Genomic DNA, 9,813 nt, shown 5'->3' on the forward strand with positions numbered 1-9,813 from the left:
ATTCTTAAAAAATTTACCTCTTGGAACATTTTATTTCTATATTCACAAATGGGGCAACAAAGAAATTTTAAAAGTGAGGACTTGGCAAATCTTTGAAGAGGCAGTTCTGGTTTGGAGGGATCATCTGGAAGAGCACCCCCAACAAAAAAATAAGTGTTGAAGAGCTGGGTGGTCAGCAATGCCAAAACAGGGTGAGGCCAGGCTTCCGATGACTTCCCAGAAGTTGGCTGAATGGGAGGGTCAGCCCGTCATCATCAGTCTGCTCATAGTCAGAGGACAAATACTACCTTGCATTTTCTGTTCCTCTGTAATGGGAACATGGGTTATCACTGAAGGCCCAAGTTTCTTCCATGATGACTAACCTTTGGAAACAGCCCCATGGAGCACCCAGGCAGGGAAACCCTGCAAAAACCATTTCTTATTCACAGCCCGACTTGGATCCAGAATGTCCCTGTGGATTTTGAAATGGTTAGGAAGTAATATCCTCTTTGCATTGTCAACAGCCAGATGGTGGCCATGAACTCTGGTTCAGTGCCATGACCTAGGACATGGGCCTGGCAGAGACTTGTGCTGCATGCTGGTGACATCTCACAGCTGGAAGAGATCTGTTAGGTTGTCCCGAACATCTTCCACCTTCACTTCTCAAAGGCATTGTTACTTTCCTTCTTTATTATTTTCCACAGGTAATATATGCTCATGATACAAATTTCAAAAGCACAAAAATGTAAGGCCATGACGTCTTCTTTCTTCTCCCAACTCCCAGCTACTCTGTTTTCCCCAGATTTCGCCAGTATTCCACCATTTTCATGTCCTTCTAGTGGTAATTTTTGCACAATTGGGCAAGTATGTAAATGTGTAATAATTTTATTTTTATTCCCCTTTCCCTTCACAGATGCAGGTAGCAATTAAGTTCTAGGGACACAGATTCTGAGATGGAGATTTACAGGGCAGGGCTTATACTGGAGAGTGTCCCTGAAGTCAGCATCTGTAAGAGAAGAGAAGGAAGCAGGACTGAGCAAAGGGAGGAATACTGCAAGCTCAAAAGAAGCCTCAGTTGTCTCAACAAAGAGCTCTGAGTCTGAGGTGGTTCTCCAGAGATGCCTCAGTTTGGGATAGGATGAGCAGGCCTTAGATCAGCCCTTGGTACAGGTATAATTTTTGAGAGGATGCTCTCTTCAGCAAAGGGCAACCCCTGGAGTGAATTCAGCTGTCAATCACCAACACTTACAGAAGCTGGGTGATCTGGGTGGGCCCCACACAGCATCCACTCAGCAGCATATGATGTACATGATTTTGTACATAGCTTTTTGCATTTTACAGTAGATCTTGAAAATTGTTCATCTTCATAAACTTGAAGATTTTTCTTTGAATATAAACTTTCTTATTCCATTTTTAATGACTGCAATGTTCCATTGTGTGGGAATAGCATACATTACATATTCCCCAATGATAGACAAGTAGTTTGGAATCAGTTTTTTGTAGTTACACCAATTTCTACAGTATAGAATTATCATTTCATGCATGAACAAATAGTCAAATACAAGTACAAAGGTCCAAGAATGTGTGCACTCCTGATTCTGGAAGATATTATCCAATTGTGTCTGCGGTGGTATCAGTTCACACTCCCACCAGCAAGGTATGAGATTGTTTTCCTAACCCTAGCCAGCCCTACATTATCAAATTTTTAATTTTTCCCAATTAGGTTACAAATGGAATCTTGTGGTAGTTTCAGTTTGCACTACTCCTTTTCATGAGTGAGATTAAGTATCCTGTTGTTATGTGTAAAGCAATCTGCATCTCCTTTTCTGAAAACTTATTGTCCAATTTTCTTTTAGAGGTTGGCCATTCTCTTATTGATTGATAGAAATTCTTTATATACTATTGTTAGTCAGCTTTTCATTGATGTTTCCAAAATACCTGACAAGAACACTTAAGGTTGGAAAAGTTTATTTGGGGATCACAGTGTCAGAGAGTCTGTCCATGGTAAGCCATTGCTCTGGGTCTGAGGTGGGGCAGAGCATCAAGGTGGAAAGGCAAGGTAGAGGATCGCTGCTCAGCCCATGGCAACTGGGAAGGAGGGAGAGAGAGAGAGAGAGAGAGAGAGAGAGAGAGAGAGAGAGAGAGAGAGAGAGAGAGAGAGAGAGGAGAGAGAGAGAGAGAGAGAGAGAGAGAGAGAGAGAGAGAGAGAGAGAGAGAGAGTGTGTGTGTGTCAGGGACAAGATATAATCCCCAAGGTTAGGCCCTGAGTGACTGATTTTCTCCAACCATACCCCATCTGCCTATAGTTACCACTCAGTAGACCACTCAGATTATTAATCCATCAACTGGATTAATCCATTGTTGAGGTTACAGCCCTCATCATTGTCTCTGAACCTTTCTGCACTGATACTTATGCTTTCAAAACATGAGCTTTTCAAGGAACATTTCTAAACCCAAACCACAACAACTATGACAATGAGACTTTTGTAAAATAAATCAACAAATTCAATCTTTAATTAACTTAAGCAAGAAGAAGACACTGTCCTGTATTTAAGGACCCTTTAAGGATTAGGTTCTGTGCCATTTGAAATTCCTGCACATGAGCTATGTTCTTCCATCCATTACTGAGTCCACATGCTGGGGCTGAAGCCAGTTACAGCTTTTTTTCCTTCAGTGTTATGTGCCCTACTTAGTCAGCACAGAAAGTCCTACAGTTTCTCTGGGAATCTTTGACCTGGATTTGACCTATTGTAACCTGAACTTCTTTGTGGGCTCCTGATTCTTGTTCATTGGGGTTGTTGTGCTAGTTGTCCATCAGTATCCAAGGGTGGGTTCTACCAAGCAGAGGATACCCCAATCAATGGATGTTTAAGTCCATAGAAAAACCTATGCGCATCCTTCCTTATAATTTCAGTCTGGATTCCTTAAAATAACTAAAACAATGGAAATGCTATGTAAATGATTGTTATACTATATTTATTGTTTAAGGAATGATGAGAAAAAAACCTCTGAACATGTTCAGTACAGAAACACTTTCTTTCTGAGTATTTTTAATCCATGTTTGGTTGAATTTGCAGATGTGGAACCTATGGATCCAGAGCACAGACCGTACAATAGTCCCTTGACCTCCCATGTTTCTGTACATTTTGTGACTTGGTCATATGAGGATGGAGTGAGTTGAACTTAGTTGGAGCTTCTTGTGGAGTGTCCTCTGTTATAGGAGTTACAGTTGAACCTGGGTTCAAATGTTCCCATTGCCATTTAACAACCATGTCACCTTGGGCATGCTATTGAATCTCCTGAGATGCAATTCCTCATTTGTTTAACAGGGAAAATAACAGGCATCTCTATGTGTTGCTGACAGAATTGGATGAGATAATGTCCAAACTACTCAGTACTACTCCAAACTACTCAATATGACTCACAGGGTCCCCAACGAGCTGGTCCCTCTCTGTCCCTCAGATCCCTGGTCTTTGCCTTGATGCTTGCACTCCAGCCACACCAAACCTCTTTCAGTTTTTTGGATGCCCATGCTTGGGCTAATGCATACCCTCTTGTTAGCCTCAGGGTGGTCTCCCTCTCAGGGAAGGCTCCTAGGATGCCCCTGCTCCCTGTAAGCTTTAGTTGCCTTCTCCATGTCCTACCCTCGCATGCTGCAGTGCAGCACTTCTTATACTTCTCATTCCTGTTGGCCTGTCTCCTGCAGGCTGAAAGCATCATAAAGGCTGGGCACTAGGCCTCTCCCCTGGGCTCTGCCCAGTGCCTCACCTATGCTCAGCAGGCGCTCCGTGGAGAATTACTCAAGGATGAATCTTTACTGAAGGTTGAATGGATTGTTGGATGGAAGAATGGAGAATGGAGAAATGGAAAGAAGGAAAGGAGGAAGGGAGGGAGGGGAAGGGATAGACGTGCCTAGGTTGTCATCAGACACTCTGGAGAGGGCCTCATGAATTTCTGAAGGTTATGACTTGCTAATTTCAAAGAAAGAGAAACATTTTTTCACAGAGCAGCAGAAGCCTGACATGAACAACCTCTTCTCAACAGAACCCAGGTCATGATTGCTTTCCTTAATCCACTAGGAAAGCATGGCTGATAGACTTGGTTCACCCAGGTTCTGTCTACCTACAGCATGTGAAGCTGTGTGCTAGTTTGAATCAGTGCCCTCACTCTGTACCCATTAACCACTCTCCCTGTCTCCCCTCCTTCACGGCCTTGCCAGGCTCTGGTGATCACTCTGCACTCTACTTCTATAAGCTTGTGGCTTTCTCAGCTTCTATATAGGTGAAAACATGCAGCGTTGTGTTTCTATGTCTGATACTTAGCACAATGTTCTCCAGTCTCATCCTTGATGCTGCAAAATGACAGAATTTCATTTTTTTGGCAGAATAGTATTCCATTGTTTTTCCATTTATCCATTCATTCATCGACTGACACTTGGATTGATTCATATCCTGGCTATTGTGAATAGTGCTGAAATAAACATGGGAGAGCAGATGTCTCTCTGACATACTGATTTCATTTCCTGTGGGTATGTACTCAGTAGCAGGTTTCTGGACAAGAAGGCAGTTCTATTTCTAGTTTTTTGCAGAATCTCCATACTATTTTTCATAATCATTTTGCTAATTTACCTTACCACAGCAGTGTATGAGAGTTCCCCATTCTTTGAATCCTCTTGAGTCATTTTTTAAATAAAGATATATCCCCTTCCCTACTTAGCAAAGAGCCCCATAGACACAGACACACTTCCATGAAGGCTTAGGGTTACCATTATAAACAAACATTTTTTCCCGAGTGCTTGTGTTCTGCAGTGCTCTCAGGCTATTGCTCATGCTATACTAGTTGGCGCTGCTTGAAATGGCATCTGTTTTGCTTTTACTAATGATTCTTCTCCTCTCCCTTTTTATTGAATATTCCCTCTTGTGTGTCTCCCCTTGCCCTGTGTGTGGCTTTTTCTGCATGAATTTTCTGATAACTACTTCTCTGAGGCCTTTAAAATTTTTTATTGTGGTAAAATACACATAATATAAAATATACCATTTTAACCACTTTACTTGCACAGTTCTGTGGTATTAAATACATTCATAATTTTGTACAACCATCATCTCCACCATCCATCTTCATAACTTTTCTCAGCTTATAAAACTGAAACTCTATCCCCATTAAACAATTACTCCTCATTCCCTTCTTCCCACAGCCTCTGGAAACCATCATTTTAATTTCTGTCTTTATGAATTTGACTATATGATTCCACATAAGAGGAATTATGCAATATTTTTCCTTTTTATGACTAACTTACTTCAGTTAGCACAATGTGCTAAGACTTATCCATACCATAGTATGCATCAGAGTCTCCTTCCTTTTTAAAAATGCTCCTTAATAATTCCTTTTGAATAATGCTCCCTTATAGCAGGTACCACGTTTTGATCTTTCTTTCATTTGTCACTGATCTTTATGTTGCTTCTATTTCTCTGGGGCTTCTTTGCAGCCTCTTTGGCCCAGTTGAAAGGCTGACCTTATTGGGTTCTGGTCTCTGGATAACCCAGATCTTCCTGTGGGAGATGACTTAGGAACCCAAGTGTTCCCTGGTGTTTACTCAGTGCTGTGCAGATGTGTGTGACAAGGTCCAGCCAAGCTGAAGACGCCCATCATGGAACAATCCATTGCAGCCTTAAACATACTCAGATGGATGGAAATTTCTCAAGAACTGATTCCAGGAGGGAACAGGAGATCATTATCCAGGGAATATTGATTTGAAGATTCAGGATTGTTGTAAACATGCTGAAAACAAAGGCTAGAACACCAACACTTGGTGTGAAAAGTCAACACTTATCCCATGCAAGGGGGTTCAGCAGAAGAATAATCTGCCTTGGCTGGGTCTGTGCTCTTGGAGGAGTAATTCTAGCTATGTGCAGTACAGTGAACAGATGCTCCCCCCACCAGCCATCCCACTCCAGCCTGGCAGAGACCCTCTTGTGTGTGTGTGTGTGTGTGTGTGTGTGTGTGTGTGTGTGTGTGTGTGAGAGAGAGAGAGAGAGAGAGATACCTGGAGCTGATGGGACCGGCTCACATCAGGAGGTCTGTGTAGCTCCAGAGTCTATGAACTTCATCCCACCATGCTTTGATCCTTCTGATCTCTGGCCTGCACGTAGCCAATGAGATAAGGCAAAAACTCTCCCACTACTGGCCTTAATCAGCAAACAAACAAACAAAAAAAGAGTGCATCAGAGCCTCCCAGATCTTTCATCAGTTCCTTTTGTCTCAAAGGCAGGACCCATCCAAATCTTAGGAGGGAATCTACAGGTACCTTCTTAACTGTAACTCTGAATCCCGGGCCAACTCTTGTGACTCCCCATACAATAGACCTTCCCTCTACTGCTTATGGTTATGGGGAGAGAACTCAGATAATTGGTCAACAGAGGTTTGTACTTAAGAGTACCAACTTCTAGTGAGAGCAAACATTCGTTGTTGAACAAGTGTCTAAACTAAAAGTAAGGCCCTTGAGCTAAACATAAAGCTTAAACTTGATACCACAGAGTCCTGTGATAATAGGGGTACCTTTCAAAGTTCTCTTCTGTGCATTAGCATGTTCGGATCTACAGAGACTGAGGATGGGAGGTAGATGTTGTTTAGAGACCTAAACATTCTAAAACTCCATGTGGACTCAAAACTTTGTTGATAAGAGAACAGAGGAAAGATGTGCTCAGAAGTGCCTGCTGTCTGTAATGCTGAATTGTGCAAGACATTTCCCTAAAATAGCTTATAAGAGCAATCCAGAATGCCATTAAAGGAAAACTGATATGCCCACTATGGAAGTGAAGATACAATTTTATTCAAACTGGGAAATATTAACCCACTCCCACTTTATTCTAGGTTCTCTTAAACAGCACAGTTTTAAGACCTAGCTGCTGTCCTTGGGGAATTTGTATCTGCCTGGGAATTTGGGGCTGAATTTGGGTAAGAAAAAGAGCAAGGAACACATGGGAAGGGACAATTTTTTTTTTTTTTTTTTTTTTTTGGAGCCAGCTAGACATGTACATTCAAACCACAGAGATCAACTGTCTCCATTTTTCTGGGACTACAGGGTTCCTCTGGATGTAGAACTTTCAGTGTTAAAACCAGGAAAGTATCAGACAAACCAGGGTGAACTGGTCAACCTGCAACTCCACATGGAATTTCTCAAGTGGTTGTACTAATTTCCCTGAACATTGTATAAGGTTACCCCTCCAACATGTCCCCTGCACCCCACATCCTTACCAGTAATTAGTGTGTGTGTGTGTGTGTGTGTGTGTGTGTGTGTGCAGCTGTGGTTTTTTTTTTTTTTTTTTTTTTGGCACCAGGGATTGAACCCAGGGGCGCTTAACATCTGAGCCAAATTGTCAGTCCTTTTTTGTATTTCATTTACAGACAGGGTCTTGCTGAGTTGCTTAGAGCTTCACTAAATTGCTGAGGTTGGCTTTGACCTCGAGATCTGCCTGCCTCAGCTTCTGAGCCTTTGGGATTATAGGCATGCACTGCCACACCTGTTCTTTTTTTTTTTCTTTTTTTATTTCTAGATTTTATTTTACTTATTTTTATTTTTATTTTTTTAATTGTAAACAAATGGGATACATGTTGTTTCTCTGTACATGGCGTAAAGGCATACCATTTGTGTAATCATAAATTTACATAGAGTAATGTTGTTTGATTCATTCTGTTATTTTTTCCCTTCCCTCCACCCCTCCCACCCCTCTTTTCCCTCTATACAGTACTTCCTTCCTCCATACTTGCCCCCCTCCCTAACCCTAACTCTAACCCTAACACTAACCCTTCCCTCCCCCCCATTATGTGTCATCCTCCACTTATTAGCAATATCATTCGTCCTTTGGCTTTTTGAGATTGGCTTATCTCACTTAGCATGATATTCTCCAATTTCATCCATTTGCCTGCAAATGCCATAATTTTATCATTCTTTATGGCTGAGTAATATTCCATTGTATATATATACCACGGCTTCTTTATCCACTCATCAATTGAAGGGCATCTAGGTTGGTTCCGCAGTCTGGCTATTGTGAATTGAGCAGCTATGAACATTGATGTGGCTGTATCTCTGTAGTATGCTGATTTTAAGTCCTTTGGGTATAGGCCAAGGAGTGGAATAGCTGGGTCAAATGGCGGGTCCGTTCCAAGTTTTCTAAGGAATCTCCACACTGCTTTCCAGAGTGGCTGCACTAATTTGCAGCCCCACCAGCAATGTATGAGTGTACCTTTCTCCCCACATCTTCGCCAACACCTGTTGTTGCTTGTATTCTTGATAATTGCCATTCTAATTGGGGTGAGATGGAATCTTAGGGTGGTTTTGATTTGCATTTCTCTCTTTTTTTTTTTTTTTTTTTTTTTTTTCAGTTAGTTCCTGGCGGGAACATTTTTTTTTTTTTTTTTTTTTATTGTAAACAAATGGGATACATGTTGTTTCTCTGTTTGTACATGGCGTAAAGGCATACCATTTGTGTAATCATAAATTTACATAGAGCAATGTTGTTTGATTCATTCTGTTATTTTTTTCCCTTCCCCCCACCCCTCCCACCCCTCTTTACCCTCTATACAGTAGTTCCTTCCTCTATACTTGCCCCCCTCCCTAACCCTAACTCTAACCCTTCCCTCCCCCCCATTATGTGTCAACCTCCACTTATTAGCGATATCATTCGTCCTTTGGCTTTTTGAGATTGGCTTATCTCACTTAGCATGATATTCTCCAATTTCATCCATTTGCCTGCAAATGTCATAATTTTATCATTCTTTATGGCTGAGTAATATTCCATAGTATATATATACCACAGTTTCTTTATCCACTCATCAATTGAAGGGCATCTAGGTTGGTTCCACAGTCTGGCTATTGTGTGCATTTCTCTTATTACTAGAGAGTTTGAACATTTTTCCATATGTTTGTTGATTGCTTGTAGATCTTCTGTGAAGTGTCTATTCATTTCCTTAGCCCATTTGTCGACTGGATTATTTGAATTCTTGGAGTAGAGTTTTTTGAGTTCTTTATAGATTCTGGAGATTAGTGCACTATCTGAAGTATGATTGGCAAAGATATTCTCCCACTCTGTAGGCTCTTTCTTCGCATTGCTGATAGTTTCCTTTGCTGAGAGAAAGATTTTTAGTTTGCATCTATCCCAGTGGTTGATTCTAGCTTTTATTTCTTGTGCTATGGGAGTCCTGTTAAGGAAGTCTGATCCTAGACCAACAAGGTGAAGATTTGGACCTACTTTTTCTTCTATAATCTGCAGGGTCTCTGGTCTGATTCCGAGGTCCTTAATCCATTTTGAGTTTAGTTTCATGCATGGTAAGAGATATGGGTTTAGTTTCATTCTGGTGCATATGGATTTCCAATTCTCCCAGCACCATTTGTTGAAGAGGCTATCTTTTCTCCATTGCATATATTGGGCACCTTTGTCGAGTATGAGAAAATTGTATTTATTTGGGTTTGTGTCCGTGTCCTCTATTCTGTACCATTGATCTACCTTTCTATTTTGGTGCCAATACCATGCCGTTTTGTTACTATTGCTTTGTAGTATAGTTGAAGATTTGGTATTGTGATACCCCCTGCTTTGCTCTTCCTGCTTAGGATTGCTTTAGCTATTCTGGGTTTCTTATTCTTCCAGATGAATTTCATGATTGCTTGCTCTATTTCTGTAAGGTACGTCATTGGGATTTTAATTGGGATTGCATTGAATCTGTATAGCACTTTAGGCAGTATGGCCATTTTGACAATATTAATTCTTCCTATCCAAGAACATGGAAGATCTTTCCATCTTCTAAGGTTTTCTTTAATTTCTTTCTTTAGTGTTCTAT

The sequence above is a fragment of the Sciurus vulgaris genome (genome assembly GCF_902686455.1).
Source record: "Sciurus vulgaris genome assembly, chromosome: 6".
Taxonomy (NCBI): Eukaryota; Metazoa; Chordata; class Mammalia; order Rodentia; family Sciuridae; genus Sciurus; species Sciurus vulgaris.